This window comes from Ahaetulla prasina, chromosome 2, assembly GCF_028640845.1.
Source record: "Ahaetulla prasina isolate Xishuangbanna chromosome 2, ASM2864084v1, whole genome shotgun sequence".
In the NCBI taxonomy this organism is placed as follows: Eukaryota; Metazoa; Chordata; class Lepidosauria; order Squamata; family Colubridae; genus Ahaetulla; species Ahaetulla prasina.
Window position 1 is genome coordinate 161,786,472 of NC_080540.1, and position 19,215 is coordinate 161,805,686.

A 19,215-nucleotide genomic window follows, 5' to 3' on the forward strand; every position below is an offset into this window, starting at 1 on the left:
AGCCATCGCGTTCCTCCAGGCCTTCCTGTCCTCTACCATTCCCCCCCGGAGTCCATTTAAGCTCACGCCGACTGCTTCAGTGACTCCATCCAGCCATTTCATTCTCTGCCGTCCCCTTCTTCTTTTGCCCTCAATCTTTCCCAGCATTAGGCTCTTCTCCAGTGAGTCCTTCCTTCTCATTAAGCAGCCAGAGTATTTGAGTTTCATCTTCACGATCTGGCCTTCTAAAGAGCAGTCAGGGTTGATCTCTTCTAGGACTGACCAGTTTGATCGCCTTGCAGTCCAAGGGATTCGCAGAAGTCTTCTCCAGCACCACAGTTCTAAGGCCTCAATTCTTTGGCACGGGATAGCACGGTAGTGTGAACCAAACAACTAGCAACAAGCAGCAGCCACACTACATTGAAGAATTGTGTTATGTCTGCTGCAGCCCTGGAGCTGGGCCTCCTGGCTGAGAGTGACTCAGAGAGTGACTCAGTGAGGGGGAAGAGCCGACAGGGCTTCCCTCTGCGGGACCTTCCTCTCTGGCTCCGCTCCAGGTCCCAGAGGCAGGCCAGGTGGAGGAGGAGGAGCTGACATGGCCTCTTTCCTCCGACCCCTCCTCCTCCTCCCTGGCAGAGCTCCAAGAGCCAGCTGAGGAGAATCAATCGTGGCTAGATGCAAGGCAGCGACGCTGTGTGAAGCGTGCGCAGCAAAAGGAAGGAAGGGGCCAGCCCAGGGAGTGCTGAGTCACGGAGCCACACCCCACAGGGTATAAAAGGGGGTGGAGCTGCCATTGGGCTTCATGACGGACAAAAACAGATGTTTGGGAGCTTTGGCTGTGCTATTTTGTGATTAAGACTTTGGCTTATGTTTATTTCTGAACTGCAATTACGCTGGTCTGAGGAGAACTTGGCAGGCAATCGCAAGTTCGTTGCCAGAACTGTTATCTGTCGTCGGAGTAAATTGCTGGCAAAGATAGTCAGCTCGCTTGTCTTTTTGGTTGTGTTGGGAGGGGACAGAACAAATTGGCAGTTAACAGCAGTTGGCAGTCAGACATCTTTGTAGAACTCCTGGCTCTAAATACATGGCAACGGGTAAACAAAAAGGACCTTCTAAGCCCCAAGGGTGAAAGAGCACTCAACTGCCATCAAGAAAGCTCTCTCAGCCTTTTGAGTTGGCTCCATTACACGCTGAATTCACCCACCCTGGACATTAATATCTGAACCACTATAAGTCCATGTATTTGCCATACGCTAAATAAAATAAAAATGCACCAAAGCAGGTTCATTTTATATCTTCTCTGTGTGTGTGCATATGTGTGTGCTATTCTTTTTTTGCCAGCCATTTCTACTAATTAAAAATCCTTGTAAGATTGAGTCACCTTAAATTGTCTAGGGATTTTCTTCACAGAAGAGATATTGAATTTAGATCTACCAGATTGAATGGAAGAGGGATTGTGAGCTGCCCAGAATAATTGGCACTTTTGTGAAGACAGGGATGTACAATGCCATCCTTTATTCGCACTCAGCCCATTAAGAAAAGCAACCCCTGCCTGTCATTTTCTACCATACATTAAAAGTAGTGTTTATGCAAATAAAAAGGGCAGGGAGTCTGAATCGCCTCCCGTGTTTCATTTAATTGTAGCAAACACTGACCTTCCTATTGGCCCTTGTTTGCTATGGCAGGAATGTCAATGATCCTTGTCCTCTACAGCCATTTGATCCTGGGCTGCTGGAGGAGTGAAATCCTGGAGGAAGGAATGAGAAGTTCTTATTAGGTGAAACTGAAAGAACTGTCAATTTCCCCTTCTAGATACTCTGTCAGGAATAACAATAAAATTCCTTCCTTCCGTCCTTCCTTCCTTCCTTCCTTCCTTCCTTCCTTCCTTCCTTCCCTCCTTCCTTCCTTCCTTTCATCCATCCTTCCTTCCCTCCTTCCCTCCCTCCTTCTCTCTCTTCCTAGATAAAGTATAAAGGACGTCAACAGAAGAAATTCATATAAAAGTCTATCAGTGGGATCCCCTTATCTTCAAAGACCCAACTATGGGAAGAAATGTGATTAGTGCAGTGTATGAATAGAAAGTATAAAGAAGCAGGTAGGTAACACAGTAAGGTTTTAGGTAACATAGTAAGCACACTCCGTATAGACCATCAGGCCCTCTCTAGGGCCAACGAGGAGGAAGGAGTTGAAATCCAGAAAAGGAATTTTAAATCTACATTCCTTTCCAGCTGGGTTATGCATGTGAGTCAATCAGCTTAAGGCTGAAGTTGGAAAACTCAAATATCCATAAATTGAGCCATTTTTGTCAGGCCTATCTGTTCTGGGGCCTCTGAGTTGAGGTAACTGCTGCTAGAAGTCTAGCTCAGCAGCATGGGTCAGGCTGGATGGACATTAGAGGAGCTATACTCCTAACCTTTCAGGAGGTTGGAGAAAATTTCCTTGTTTAAAAGATTCCCAAAATCAGGACTATAGCTGATTTGGGAACTATATTTGTTCCCTGGCATGGATCTTTTCCTACACCAATTCCCAGTTCTGGAAAAAAAAACCCTGACATTACTATAATGTTAGTTTAGGAAGGATGCTGTAAATCAAGACACTGTTTTAATGTCTTGAAGGAGAAAGGCAGGGCAAACACACCCATCAATGCATAAAAAAGAAAACTACCAGCCTGGGTAGCAATTTGGTGGCCACAAGCTGAGGGATGCATCCATTGCACTAGGCTTCTAAGGCCTAGTTTTATAGCTTGTTTTATAGCTGAGGACTTAAAAAAAAAATTCAAAAGAGCCACAGAAGTTGTAGGGATGATCTAGTGACACCACTGGAAGGAATAGGGCTGGTGTTCATGGCCCTTTTTCATACTTGATATTTGAGTAGGTAGGGTTTAAGTATAACATAAAGCAAACTGAAGCTTCATATTTTAATTTGTTAATGTTGCTTAATTCAGTGATTTGAAATCTGCAGCTGGAAAAGTCTTCCACCTGTCCATTGTCCAAAATCTTGAGGACATTCTTACACAGAGTAAGTTCATTATAATTGCCATTGGATTCCATACCCACAGCGTTGAATGAATGAAATATTTCAAAGAGCTGTATGGAAGCCAATCATCCAGTGGAACCGAGAAGCTGTGTTTCCATTTAAAACTAACTTGCTTATTCAGCTGTGAGATGAGTTCCTTTAAAGTAGGTAGGAAGTAATAGCTGTCCAGATTTGCAACGTAACACTTGCAAGCTATTCAAGGAATGAGAGGGGGCAGGGGAGAGAAATGGCTTCATTATGATATGGCTAATAATGACAATAATAGTAGTAATAACAGCAACATCAGTGCTATAAGCATTGGCCCTTTATTAGGAAGTCCCATGAGACATATATATGCATAAGACTGCACTGGGTGATCTTGTCCCTATTAAATCACATAACATTGTACAGCCTTCATTGCGCTTCCCTCTGCCATATCCTAAAGATGGTATGAGAAAAGCCACCATTTTACAGACAAGAAAACTGAGACTGACTCTCAGTGAATCTGGGGCATGAGGCAGAATTTGAACTCGGTAGCCAAAACTTACTATAGAGTGGCCCATGTCAAAGTAAACAATAACATTTCTGTTGAGCTGATTCTCATTGTTAGAATCCACACAGATACTCCTGAAGAAACCCCCAGCTTACACACAAGCAGTAAATTCTCCCTAAATACATGCATGCACACGCTGGGACAGAAAAGCAGAATTAACACTCTTTGTTCTGCTCCCCAAAAGCGCAGAGACGGATTTGTAATACACATTCATTCATTCTCTGAGCACACCTCCCATTAATTTTTCACCTCCTCCTCCCTTTTTTCTTTGCAATGCCCTGGCCATCTTTTTCCCCCGGGAGAAGGCCAAGAGCTAGGCATCATATCAAGTTGTCTTTGCTTAACCCAAGGTTTTGGAGGTTGTAATTTATACACCTCCTCTTTGGGCCAAGAAAAGCTGTTAACTCATCTTTATTGCTGAGGGGGAAAACCCAAGATACAGCTTTAAAGTATTTCATCCCTCACAGGGTCAAGTTTCCTGGGATAATTGGTTTGTGATCACATGAAATGTATGCGTATATAGGATGGGAGCAGCTATTGCAGTTTTGTGGCAGTGTACTAGTGGTTGCAGGGGTGAGGCCTAAAATATCAAATGTCATAACAAGGCAAATCTTATTCATCAGTATCACCCAGACTTTCTAACTAACATGTCTCCTTCTGTTTAGGACTGGGTTCACACCTTCCACTTGGTTGCTTAACTACCCTTTATTTAAAATAATAATAATAAAGCTGGGTTCATACACCTGCTAAAATAGAAACCTTCACTTAGAAATCATGATAGCTAGATTTGCACCACAGATTATCGGTGCAATTCCCTGTCCATTAGAAGTCTGGTACAAATTTAGCCTCTCTTTGTACAAATATTGTATACTTAAAAGTCATGAATAGGAAAGTGGTTAAACTGAAGAGCACGGAAGAGAAAATCTTTTGTAATTGACAAAAGGAAAGAAAGAAATGAAAGTGGGATACAGATCTGATAACATAGATAAGAAGAAAAAGGTGCCTTTGAATGGAATTATTTTGCTGGGAACTTCACAGAAGCATCCAGGGAAATTGATGTAGGGAAGAGCACAGATATGGTTTCCAGTTGCCTTTTTCCAGATGCTTTTTTGGCTTCCTAGCCTAGCACTGAGCCCTGGAATTCCTTGGTGGTCATCTAGCCAAGTATCATGTAAAATGGACTGAGGTAGGGGCTCTAAGTTTAGAGAACCAGAGAGAAGGCAATTAACAGCCATAATAGGAGTTTAAAAGGAACAGAGATAATGGATACAGCATAATCTGATGGAATTGCAGCTACTTATGACTCTAGGCAGCATTATGGGATTTACAGCAATGACATCAGAATGGGGGGGGAAGATTATTGAAGCATTTGGAAGCTGTGTGTGCTTGTGTGTGCGTGTGTGATTTTGTTTAAAGATATTCCCATTCATTCTGTCTTAGTATACTGCCTGAAATTGTTGTAAAGTAAGTAGAAATGTTACTAAGATGAAAGAGAGGACTCTATCTATTAACAATGATATTGCTAGCTGACAGACAAAATAAGATTGCTAAGAGGAAGGGTACAATCAATTAAGATCTTAAAGGCAATTACGCAGAGCAGTGTAAGCGGCTTGTCACCTGTAACACTCTCAGCTGCTTCTTAAAGCCACTTTAGACATTCCAGGTCGGACTTGCAGTGGATTCACAACAGAGCTGGAATGATGTTTAGTCCTAATTATGGCCACTTCAATGACCAACAGGCCCTTCCCTTGCTTCTTGTCCTTCCCATTTGTCCCTGCTGACTGGTTGTTAAGTGGAGCAATCTACCAAAAGTATCTGCTTTTTCATTTCCTCCTCACTAGTCCTCAGTTTTCTTTTGCTTTTCCGGATGTTTCCATTCCCTCTTTCCACATTGTTGCAAATGACACTAATGCAGCCCCCTCACCCCCAACTGTGGCTTTTTGGTGCCATCTTTGCTCAAAGCAGTAGAGAGCAGTTGCTCTTTCATTCTCACTCCTCTGCTGGGCCATGGAAAGAGAAGGAACTGATAGCACAGCTTTGTAAAAACAAAGAAGCAAGGTAGCTATGTTACAAAGTAAAGTTTTTTAAAAAAAAATAAAAATAAAGGGAGGGGAGCCTTTCATTTGTGAGGTAAAGGTAAAGGTTTCTAGGGGGCGGTGCTCCTCTCCGTTTCAAAGCCGAAGAGCCAGTGCTATCCAAAGATGTCTCCGTGGTCATGTGGCTGGCATGACAAAATGCGAAAGGCGCACGGAATGCTGTTACCTTCCCACCAAAGGTGGTCCCTATTTTTTCTACTTGCATTTTTACATGCTTTCGAAACTGCTAGGTTGGCAGACGCTGGGACAAGTAACGGGAGCTCACCCTGTTATAAGGCACTAGGGATTCGAACCGCTGAACTGCTGAAGTTTTGATCGACAAGCTCAGCATCTTAGCCACTGAGCCACCACACCCCTTCATTTGTGAGGAGTGGGTAGGAAATTAAGAGGAGCAGGCTTCACCTAGCCTGGGCAGAAACAGGGAAATGATAGGGGACTGAATCAGCTTATGGGACAGGCCCTTGATTTAACAGCCATTGTTGGACCAATTGCAAAATTATTATTATTATTATTTAATGACAGTTGCCTACCAGTGGGGAACATAACAATCTGACAGATACGAAACTATTGGTCCACAAAGGAGCCAGTCAGCGATTAGCCAATCAGCACTGAAGAGGAGGGGCTGGACTAGCCAATTAGCCAATTGCAGCCAGTTAGAACTACTACCGCTGCTAAAATGGAACGATGCACCTCAGACCCTTCATTGTGGAAGGGCTTAAGGCAGCTGCGATGAAAAGGCAGTACTTCTGAAGACATTTTGTACGAGAAGCCTTGTTATTAAATTGGGAGAAGATTAAGAAACAACATTATTTAAAAATTCCAGTCTGGTTATCAACTATTGAAGCATTCTCATATTCAATAATGTTTAGAAAGGAACAAATTGTTAGATATAGTGAACTACTGAATGAAAAGGGTGAACTTAAATCTATGCAAGAATTAGAAGTACAAGGTATCCCCCAAATTCTCAAAGGCAGAATCATGATCACTTTGTGATAATTCAGAAAAGCCGATAAGAACAAGAAGAAAAAAATACTACCACTGCCCAACACAGTATAGTATACAAGTGTAGTAGTTTTCCTACTGGTGGGCGGATTGCCTACAGATAGATAAAAGGAAAAAAAGAAAAATGCTCCTAAGGGGGTAGGGAACTGAAAAACCATGAAGCCCCTTTTCCTGTTGATGGATAACTGTCATATCTACACTCTGAAGCCCTGCGCAGAATGAGGCAAGCAGGGAAATGGTGTTTGTTCACAACTCCGCAGAGGTACATTAAAAAAAAATTGCTTTGCAGTATTTCAGATATGGCCCAGCTAAACCAGAAACAAACCAGCTCATCTGCCAACTGGGGGCAACCTCATGGAATCAATCACAGGAGTGGTGCTGAAACAGGGCAAAAAAACCTGGAAGCAGAAATACCCAAATTTCAAATCTGTTGGAAGAGAAGTGTAAACAACTGCATCAAGATCTGAGGAAAGGCTAAGGAGAATAAGAGCAGGAAAGCTTTCACCTACTGTGTGGGTCAGTAAAAAAATAGGTTCTTACTCTCTTAGAAGTTGGAATCCCAACTCACATGGAGGTCATTGAATAGGGGAAAGCAGTGTGCACACCAGTGGTGAAATTCATTTTTTTTTTACTACTGGTTCTGTGGACGTGGTTTGTTGGGCGTGGTGTGGTTTGGTGGGCGTGGCTTGGTGGGTGTGGCAGCGGAAGAATACTGCAAAATCTCCATTCCCTTTCCACTCCAGGGGAAGGATACTGCAAAATCTCCATTCCCATCCCATTCTGGGGCCAGGCAGAGGTAGCATTTGCTTGTTCTCCGAACTAATCAAAATTTCCACTACTAGTTCTCCGAACTACTCAACATTCCCACTACCGGTTTTCCAGAACCTGTCAGAACCTGCTGGATTTCACCCCTGGTACACACCAATAATCACCAGAGGATTTAATTCATAATGGTCAGGATCTGGAATGGATAAATCTTCTCATTCACCCTAGTTCTTCTTCCAGAATACAGGTAGTCCTAAACTTACGACCACAACTGACTGACAGCCCCAAATTTCTGTCATTAAGTGAGACAGTCAAGTGAATTTGGCCCCATTTTACAACCTTTCTTGCCTCAGTTGTGAAGCGAATCAGTGCAGTTGATACGTTAGTAACCCAGTTGTTAAATGAATTTGGCTTCCCCATTGACTTTGCTTGTCAGAAGGTCGCAAAATGACCTTGGGACACAGCAGTGATCGTAGATACGAACCAGTCGTCAAGGATCTGAATTTTGATACACGATCATGAGGATGCTGCAAAAGTTGTAACTTTGAAAAACGGTCATAAGTCACTTTTTTCAGTGCCTTTGTAGCTTTGAACAGTGACTAAATGAACTGTTGTAAATCGAGGATTGCCTGTTATTTAAGTTACTGTTGCTTTTTTGTTAACAGTTATGATGAAAGATTAATTGCACACAAAAACTACTGCTGTGTTGCTCATTCCAGCCCTAGTTATTAAGGGCAGCTTTAATTTGATTATATGAGAAGGCCTCAATTAACCTTCTGAGTGCATTTGATGGGAACATAGCAATGATGCCCATACAGTGTGCTTCCATGAAGGCTCAGCCCTCGAGATATGCATTGTTTCATACAGAGTTACTTTTAGGAATGCAACTACAGTGAAAGATTCTATCCTTTTAACAACAGTGATGTCATCTCATTTTACCTGATTTGAAGACAGCTGGAGAAAACTCACGGTGGATCCCATCTATAACCCTGCTATTAGCTTTGCAAACAGAATGACTGAAAAAAAAGTAACCCCAAGATACTGACATTTGATTCAGTTGTCAGTCAGGGTTATTCCTTGACTTTTAGGTAAGCAATTTTATTTGATTTAGTTTTTAAATGCCTCTCGTCTTACTCCATTTGTTTACTGCAATCTTAGACAAAACTGCACTAGAGGTTGCACAAAATATTGTTGGAGCCTGCCCAGGTGATAGACAATTAACATTATACCAGGGGTGTTCACTAGGATGGGGTTAACATAGAAAGATCCCCCTGAGGACATGCCTGCCCTGTACCCAGTGATGGGATTCAGCCAGTTCACACCTATTCAGGAGAACCGGTTGTTAATTTTCTAAGCAGTTTGGAGAACTGGTTGTTGGAAGAAATTTTATTTTGGTTTTTTTCCACTTTACAGGGCTAATCCTGTAAGGAAGTCAGGAAGGTGCTGTTTCTAGCCTAATCTTTATTCCCCTGCTTAGAGAAACTGCCTCTCTGGTTAACCCTTATTACATTGTAACTGCTAAGGCGAAGCGCCCATCGACATGAGTGATGTTGAGTTGGCCACGCCCACATGGTCACATGACCACTGAGCCGCGCCTACCCAACTGGTCATTAGGGCAGAGAACTGGTTGTTAAATTATTTGAATCGCACCACTGCCTGTACCCGGCCAATTTCTGCTTAATACGTATGAAGTTGGGTTATTTCCACGCATCTCACACAACTGGGTTCTGGACAGAAGAAAAATAAATGTTGGCACTGAATGTCATGAGGTTTTCCAAAACAGTTCCAAAACTATAAATGGTGCACTGCCAATTTCCACCACATATTCCCATTGTTTCTATTTATTTTTCAATCAAATTTACATGGCTGCCATCTCACAGAAAATTACTTTGGGGGGCATACAACAATCCAATAAAACAGTAAAAGTATAAAATAGTCATTAACTAAAACTGTTGTGTAATAATTATTAAAACTGTTGAAAATTATAAAAGCAAAAATAAAACAAGGAAACAAAGGGGTGAAGGAATATTAACAATAAGGGAGCCACATCACTAGTTCATCCATCTCCTCCATAGCCAGATGTTGAGTGACCTTCAAAAGGACAGGAGTACACAGTGAAGTCTGGTAGTAGTTTTGTAGGCTGGAAGACAATGTTCATGCATACGAAGTAAGGACCAAAATGGTTTATCAAACCAAGTAAAGCAAATCATCATCACTGCCAGTGGTGAAATCCATTTTTTTTTACTAACGGTTCTGTGGGCTTGGCTTGGTGGGCGTGGCAGGGGAAGGATACTGCAAAATCTCCATTCCCACCCCACTCTGGGGCCAGCCAGAGGTGCTATTTGCCGGTTCTCCGAACTACTCAAAATTTCCGCTACCGGTTCTCCAGAACCTGTCAGAACCTGCTGGATCTCACCCCGATCACTGCCATACTGCCCCAGACTTAAAAACAGTTTATAAGATAGTCAAAAAATTGTGGGTGGTGGACATTGCAATACCTGGGGATCGCAGGATAGAAGAGAAAAAAACTGGAGAAAATCACAAAACAAAGACTTGCAAGCAGAAGTAAACTGATCGTGGCAAAATGAAACAAAAATACTAGGCACCTTGGATGTAATCTGAAAACATGTGGAACACCACCTTAACACCTTTGTCATTGACCACATCACCATCAGTCAATTGCAAAAGGCAGCTAATACTTGGAAGAATATTCTGTGACAATAACAACAAACACCAACATCTGCTATCCTCGGTCCTTGATGAAAAACAAAGCAGCCATGAGGAATGTGAACACAGAATGAAATTTCATATTTCTTCCATGAAGAGTACCTGGTCATCAAAGTGAATAGACAGTGAACATTCTCCCCCAAACTGTCTAGTGTGCAGCCTCTTTTCCTGGGAATTGGATTTATGTTGAAGCTCATTCCTGAGAATTTTTCTGAAGCTTATCTAGTTCATGATTCCAATTACTCATATTTTAATTAAGCCCATTCCTTGCTTTGTTTTGCTTTTTTTCTTGTCTCTCAGCTACCAAAAGTTTATATTAAACGGTACCAGCTCATATATCAAACCCTCCCTGCTACAGGTGGCTGACCTTGAAACCGAGGAAAGAGATAATGCTGTATCTTGAGTTAGTCTGTATCAGGAGATGAGAAAGCACCTATTTAAGCTTCAAGGAGAGAAGGAAGGGGAAAACTCAGGAACTTGCTATACAAATCTAAGACCTTAGCAAGCTACAGTATACTATAGACAAGAATAAAGAAACCATTTTAAAAATAAAAGTACAGAGAAAAATATCCATTTATTATAATGGTCTTCTATAATAATACTACACCCAGGGATGCTATTCAGCAGGTTCTGACAGGTTCTGGCTAACCCCAGGGTGGGGTGGGAATGGAGATTTTGCAGTATCCTTCCCCTGCCATGCCCACCAAGCTACACCACGCGCACCAAGCCATGACCACAGAACCGGTAGTAAAAAAAATTGAATTCCACTGCTACACCCACTACTTAGCTTGCTTTGTCTTGCTGCCTGAAGCATCTCAAGATATAGACCACAAATTGGAAGGAAGGAAGGAAGGAAGGAAGGAAGGAAGGAAGGAAGGAAGGAAGGAAGGAAGGAAGGAAAAAAGGAAGGAAGGAAGGAAGGAAGGAAGGAAGGAAGGAAGGAAGAAGGGAGGGAGGGAGGGAGGAATGAATGAATGAATGAATGAATGAATGAATGAATGAATGAATCCCACCAGTAAAGAATAGGACAGCATTTTCCATCCTCCTTAAAAACATGGATTTCATCACTTGGGCCTGACACAAATACTGTGCTAAGAATAATTTTTAATCATCAGAAAAGTCTCAGTGTCTACCTAGAAGCAGAATCACAGTCTTTTCTATACCATTCAAATTAAGCCACCATATTTCTTGAGTTTGTAAGAGAATGGTGACATGTATAACTATGCACTTAAAGGTAGAAATGCCCTGCTAGCAATATTTGTGAATGATTTTTTTAAAAACATATTATAAATGCCATTTCCAAAAGTAGCTTTTGAAGCGTAATTATGCTTTTTTTTTTTGTTCCTTCCACTCAATATCTTTCTCTCTAGCCATCCTCCAGTCATAAACTGCTCACTCCAAGAAGCTTCATCATGAAGTGATTGGACAGCACAGTGTCCGTTCTTAGATTATTACAAAATTGCAGGTTCTTAAAGAAAAAGCTGAAGCAGAGCTATGTTCACAAAAAAGGGCGGGAGAGAAGGAGAGAGGCAAGCCCTCAGCTGCACATAAATACACTTAGTGATCCATCTCCCCTAGTTGGCAGGAGAAGGGTGATGGTTATGAGATGTTCAACTCCTGAGGCCTGCTGTCCTTCAGTTATGAGACTCAGTAAAAATCCAAATGAATCATCTTGCAGATAAACAGCATTTTTTTTCAGACAACTCCATCCTGATAGAAGCAGGGGTGAAATTCAGCAGGTTCTGACAGGTTCTGGAGAACCGGTAGCAGAAATTTTGAGTAGTTCAGAGAATCAGCAAATACCACTTCTGGCTGGCCCCAGAGTGGGGTGGGAATGGAGATTTTGCAATATCCTTCCCCCAGGAGTAGAGTGGGAATGGAGATTTTGCAGAATCCTTTCCCTGCCACGCCCACAAAGCCACTCCCATAGAACCGGTAGTAAAAAAAAATGGATTTTACCACTGCATAGAAGAGTAGAGTTTAGTAGTAAAAGTTAGGAGCCTTGCTTAGAATTAGGTTTTGATTATTACACCCCTGACGTTGGGAAAAGTTTTTTGCCTTTATTTATTTAATAAAACAGAACAAAGGGGAAAATATCAAAAGAAAAGGAAAAACAAAAAGAGCAACAATTATATATATGCATTTGTATCTGTGTATGACATTTCTACGCAAAAGTTTTAATAAAGAATGTTCACGGATAATGTACACTTTTAAGCAACTCATGTGTAAGTCATGCATAACATGAGGTCTTCAATCCACTGAATAATTGGGGCTATGCATTTATCTTTCCAATGTTGAATTAGGTCTCTTAACAATAAGAATGGCATGGAGAATCCATTTTTTTTTGTCCAACCATAAATTTTCATGTAAAAGGTATGTAACTCAACAGCATATAGTCATCTTAAAATATTAAACTTTGTTTCAAGGACAACATCTCAATATATATGATATCTTTCTGTCATACTATCTTGGAATAGGTTCAAAAACAAAAGATTGTCATGTTTTTTCTCAGCTGAAGCCAATATGAAAAACCAAAGCCTAGGCCAGTGATAGTTAACCTTTTTGTTGCCAAGTGCCCAAAGCATGTGCATGCAAATGCACATGTGCATACCCGAACCCCCAAAATGTGCGCCCCCCATGCTCCATTTTGGGCCTGGAAAGTCTCCTGCACCAACATGGAAGCCAAAACGGGACGTGGCAGTGCCACGTGAGGTCCCCCCACACCCCATTTTGTGCCTGGAAATCCTCCTGCACCAACCTGCACCCCCCTGCGCATGTACCCCATCCCTGCACATGTGCCCACGCATCCCCCGCATGCGCCCTGCCCACCATGCATGTACGGCAGAGACCTAAAGACCTGTCGTGTCCCACCCCAAACTCCGACGAACGAGTCAAGGAAGTCCGTAACAACTTGGCAATGAAGCCTCTGCAGCTTGCCAAGTTCCTTCGAGGTTTATCAGGGCAGGCTGGAGTCCAAGTTGTGACTTCAACTCGATAAGACTTTGCTTGACTCAAGGTTGGAATGCCAAAAGCAGGTCCTTTATATAGGCTGTGGGGTGTGGCTCCATGACTCAGCATTTATTCAGGCCTGCCCCTCCCTTCCTTCTGCTGGTGTCGCCTCTCAGATCTCCAGAAGCAAGGATCCTCCCACTTTGAATTGTCTTCAGCTAGATCTGCTGTCTGGGAAAGGGAGGGGTCAGAAGGAGTCGGCCCGAGCAATTCCAATACCTGGCTGGCTTCCAATATCTGATGGCTGAGCCAAAGGAACACACGCTGTATGAGTGAGATTTATTGGGCTACTCTTTTCACTCCTGGAATCATCTCCGAGCATGGGGCCAGGGCCGGGGGCTGGAGGCATGACAGGCCATTCATCTTCATTATCAGACTCGGGGTCCGGTTGGAGACGGGAGGGGCCCGGCTAAGGAGGGGAGGGAGGACGAGTCACAACAAGACCAGCTGGCTGGCAGGAGCGTATGCATGGTGTATGCACGGTGGAGCTGGGCTGGGGGGATGGCTGGCGTGCCTGCAGAGAGGGCTCTGCGTGCCACCTGTGGCACACGTGCCATAGGTCTGCCATTACGGGCCTAGGCCATATCTCCGTTCCCATTTTCCCAAACATAAACCAATTGTTTTATAATCCGCAACTTCTTAATCTGACCATCAAAGCTACCTATTTATGTAAAATCGTTTCCAGGTTTTGTTTCTTAATCCCAGGGGCTCTAGAATTATTCTTAGCATTATTTTAAATAAGCAATTCTTGGCTATGGAATGGAGTGGGAGATAGAGGATAAACGGAGGGTGTAGGCAGAAGAAACATTTTGAAAAGATTAAACAGGCCAGAAAATACTCGGTGTACCATCTGTCTCACAGGAAATAAACAGCAAGCACAACTTCTTTTCTTTTCTTTGTTTTAAAAACACTTTGCCATTAACTTTTAATGGAAAAATCACACCACCAGGTTACATCACTGGCTCTACAGGATGCGGGTGGCTGGGGAAAAGAGTGTGACATTTTCCAGAATGGGAGAGAAGGGCAAAGTTTAAGTCCTAGTACAGTAAAAATCAAATGATGAGATTGGTGCATTGTTTCTTCAACTCATACAAAGAGCACGGCATTATTCCCACAACATGCTTAACCAAGTCAACAAGTTTGATAATAAGGAATGTTGTAATATTAATTCTAAAAAGTAGCAACATTTAACCTACTTGGGGTGATCTTGCAAAAGATGAACAGGATTGTATCTGAGTAGTATCTGGATGGGAAACCACTAGGAAATCCCAAGCTAGTAAAATGGAGGAGGGCGGGAAATAAAGGCAACAGCATCCCTATTCCTTATGGTGGCCAAGAAAACTATATCAACACAGCCAGTAAGTAACCAGAAATAGGGCACAACTTGAAGGAGACTTTACCAATACCGTTAATATATTTTGCAGTAATTTTATTAGTATGCAACATATACAGGCAATTTTTTTCCTCATAAGAGTGCTTTATTGTATTTTCATAAAATTATAAAATGCCCCCCAAATGGGTTACAATGGTTAAAATAAAGCCATCAACAATTCAAGCTGCTACTTACAAGAAATAGGTTTTTTTTTTAAAGTAGGTAGGCATACAATAAATACAAAAATGTCACTGTATAATAAAGCAGCAGGAGATAACATAAAAACAGCGGCATCAAATTGAAAAGGCTGGCATAATAAAACCCGCCTTGTGCTCTTCCCAAACGGGATCTGTAGCGTAGATCTGATCGGCTCCCCCCCGCCCCCCCCCCGGCAGCAGAATATACTGTGAAATAAATGCCACCGAGAATTTAAAAACTTCAAGGTTAAGCATTTCCATATCTCCATCCCTATTTTCTTTCTCCTTCCCACAACTTCACCAAATGCGGAGCAAAAAAAAAATGTGCTTGGGTACTTTCCACTGAACCTACTTGCACTACGCCAAATATATCAACAAAGGGCCGGGATAGCTCAGGCCGTTAAGAAGCCTGTTATTAGAACACAGAGCCTGCAATTACTGCAGGTTCGAGCCCGGCCCAAGGTTGACTCAGCCTTCCATCCTTTATAAGGTAGGTAAAATGAGGACCCAGATTGTTTGGGGGGGCAATAAGTTGACTTTGTAAAAAATATACAAATAGAATGAGACTATTGCCTTACACACTGTAAGCCGCCCTGAGTCTTCGGAGAAGGGCGGGATATAAATGTAAACAAAAAAAAAAATAAAATCTAATACTGTAGGTAATAATTTGTTATCCTTTCTGTTAGATAGGGGGCGCAGATGAAGAGGTGGGGCGCAGTAGTCTGTTCAGCACTTTATTTCTAGCTGCAATCAGGAACAAGAGGCCGGCAGGCTGCCTGAGCTCTCTTTTTAAAGAACTCTGGCCAGTCTTGCTGGCCACTGACAGCGGTTTATTCTTCTCACCGCTAAATTAGCCAATCAGCGGCATGCATGCAAATGGGTGCTCCATACGTCCATACATAACACCCCTCCCCTCCTGAATAAAACACACCCAATCATATTAGATAACGTAGCCTCACAGGTAGGCGGGGTGTTTCAGGGAGCGACTGGACCTGCGCAGTTCACTTGCTTCAGCGGTGGCAGCCTGTGCAGTCAGGCCTGCAGCCGCTCTTGCGTCCTTCGACTTTCTTCACCTCAATTTGGCATTTTTCCTTTTTGACCTTCAGTCCCTTCTTTTGTAATCTCCCCAATGTTTCTTCCAATCTGTTGATCAATTGTTCTTCCCTGACACAAGGACATTATCAAAATAGGGGACTATTCCTGGAGTGCCCTGTAGAAGGCGTTCCATCATGCTCTGGAATAGTCCTGGGGCCACGCTTACCCCAAACTGCAATCGGTTGCATTTAAATGCCCCGGGGTATGCGACAATGGTTTGGGCTTCCGCGGTTGTGCCATCTACTGGCAATTGTTGGTACGCTTGGGCTAAATCTTATTTGGCAAAAATTTTCCCGTTATCCAGCAAATGTAGCAGATGTTGCACTACTGGCACGGGATACAAGCTCTGTTGTAATGCTTTGTTTAATGTGCATTTAAAATCCCTACAGATGCGCACCGACCCATCCGATTTAATTGGGGTGACTGTTGGGGTCTCCCACGTGGCGTGGTCGACTGGCTCCAGGACCCCCTGGGCAATTAGCTTATCTAATTGCTCATCTACCTTGGGCCAAAGAGCAAAAGGAACCCTGCAGGGTTTTAGCCTGATTGGTATAACACTAGGGCCTAGGTTAAAAGATATCGGTTTTCCTTTATACTTGCCTAAGCTCCCATCAAAAACATTCCCAAACTTTATCAGCAGCTGATCTAGTTCGCTCCTGCTGATTTTGTTGATGCCAGTGACCCCTAATCCTTGGAGGGGTTTGAACCACTTCAAGCCCAGAAGAGTTGGTCTGTCATTGTTGATGATGGTCAAGGGCAGCTGTCCCCTGAAGTAATTGAATTGCACTGATGCTCTGCCTAACACAGAGATGTTATTTCCCTGGAAATCATTTAACATGATGTTTCGCGGTTTGAGTTGTTTTTTCTTGTTGGAATGAGACTCTTCAGTATCTGCCATGACACAATGGTGAAGAAGGACCCTGTGTCTACTTCCATGCTGCAAGGGGTCCCCTCTATAGGGATGGTGATGTGGTATTTATCAGCATCACATGTATCTGAGTGGCCTACAGTTGTTTGATTTATCCCTCTTGCTTCCGGTTGGGTTTCTTCCGTGCGCTTGTTTCTTGGGGGCCCCAGTCTCACATGTTCTTGCTTCCCCAGAACAGCCTGGGGTCTGGCTTGATATGGTATAGGCTGAGTGGGCCTGCAGGCCTCGGCTATGTGGACCTTTTGCTGGCACCAGCGGCATATGGCATCTTCGAACTGGCAAACTGCTCTAGCATGGAAATCCATATATCCCGGGCAACGGGGTCATTTAAAATCATTGTCTCTTTGGCTTACCCTTCTTTCCGGATATATTTGGTTTACTGCCTCTTCCTCCTCCCAGTCTTCATCATTCTCGGGGACCTCAGTGGCTCAATCAGGTTCCTGTTGGGTGCGATGCACTTCGCTGGTCTTTCGGATGTCGGCAGCAGAATTATCAGACACTTCTGTGGCTCGGGCTTCCTCGACCACATCTTTGAAGGTGGCTCCCCTCCAAATCAGCATCTTCTTCTGTAGGGTCAGGTCCCTCATCCCCCAAATGATTGTATCTTTCATCATCTCCTCCGGATTGACGAATTCGCATTTGGTTGCAATTTCTCGCAATTTGGCCACAAAATTGCTGATGGTCTCACCCTCTCTTTGTCACTGGTGGTAAAATTCATTTCGGCTCACCATTGGCGTTGTTGTCGGGGCATAATGGTCCCTTAGGATATTTCGCAACGTGGACCAGGTCATCAATTCAATGTCTGCTGGTGATGAGAGGGTCTGAGCCATCTTAGAGTCTGACCATCTTTACAAATCTGTAAATTTTTGGACTGCAGTAGGTGAGGAAGAGGGCTTTTTTCCTGTTGTCTGGGAGGTCTTGGTAGTTGCTGGATTCTAGAAACATTCGGAATCGTCCCATATAGGTGTACCATTCCTCCGTTTGTGGATCGTAGATGGCCGGTGCAGCAGAGGTTTGGTTGATTATCATTTTCCTTTTGTTTGTGGGACGAGGTCATTCCTCCCTAGGGAAATGGCCATGGATGCCAAGGGGTGTAGGTCAATGCTCTTTGTCCCCTTTCCTTTGTCCTCTTCAAGATCCCACCTTCATCGCCAGTGTTAGCTAGGGGGTGCAAAGGCAGGATGCAGTAGTCCATTCAGCACTTTATTTCCAGCGGCGATCAGGAGCAAGAGGCTGGCAGGCCAGTCTTGCGGCCAGTCTTGCGGCCAATGACAGTGGTTTATTTTTCCCGCCTCTAGATTAGCCAATCAGTGGCAGGCATGCAAATGGGTTTTTCCATATGTCCATATGGAACACTTTCGTAACACTCAGATCAACTTCTCTCCACTTAATGGTAAGATTGACTCTAATTTTGCTCCTGACATAACTTCATAGTGATTGATATTTCTTGGTCCCTACATAATACAGCAAGATTAATGTGGTTTATTGGGGACTTAGCATGATAGGTGAAGCTGCTCTTTAGGGCTTAGCATGGGAGAATCTGACCACTGCTGCTTGTTCAATACATTGTGGTTAAAAATCCTGATTTAGGGCTGGATTTGTGCCCAGCCACTGAGAAATGGGTCTGGAGAGCAGAAGCATGAAAGTCTAGTGTGAAAAGCCACAAGGGAAGTCAATGGTGAACTTAAGTATTAACGTTGCACTGAGTAAGGACTGAGAAACATCCATCTTGTCTTTTTTCCAGCTGTTCTGCCAGAAACACAGGTGTCAGTTCTAGATCTGAGGAGAAGGCACAGACAGGAAGGGGCCGGCTCTCAATGGCCCAGTACTCTTTTGGTTGCTTCCCAGCCAGCTTTAGCCATCGCCTGTCCTGGGTACTTATGTCTGCATGCCAGAGTTGGGGCTATAAATTCAGCAGAGTGCCTAATCACCGCCATAAATCACCCTCTGAAATAGCCATTAAGAGGGTCGGAGTTCAGGTTGGCATGGTAACAGCCGACTGGTGGTGACTCAAATGGTGCAGAAGGGAGGGGTGGACAGAGGCAGAGCAGGGAGTGGAGAGGGCAGGAAGCAAAGGACCAGGGCAGGCAGGGTGTAAAGGACTCATAAGTGCTCTCCAGGCAACCCACTCCTAGCCTGGCAGCATCCCGGAACTACAGATCTGAGCTTCGGGATCTCAGGCAGCCTCCCTACCATTTGGAAGGAAGCAAACAGCTCTTTGATTGTACAGATAGTCCTCGACTTACAACAGTTTTTTTAGTGACCGTTCAAAGTTACAACGGCACTGAAAAAAGTGACTTATGTCCATTTTTCACACTAACGGCTGTTGCGGTATCCCCGTGGTCACATGATCAAAATTCAGACCCTTTACGATTGGTTCATATTTATGATGGTTGCGATGTCCCAGGGTTATGTGATCCCCTTTTGTGACCTTCTGACAAGCAAAGTCAATGGGGAAGTCAGATTCACTTAACGAC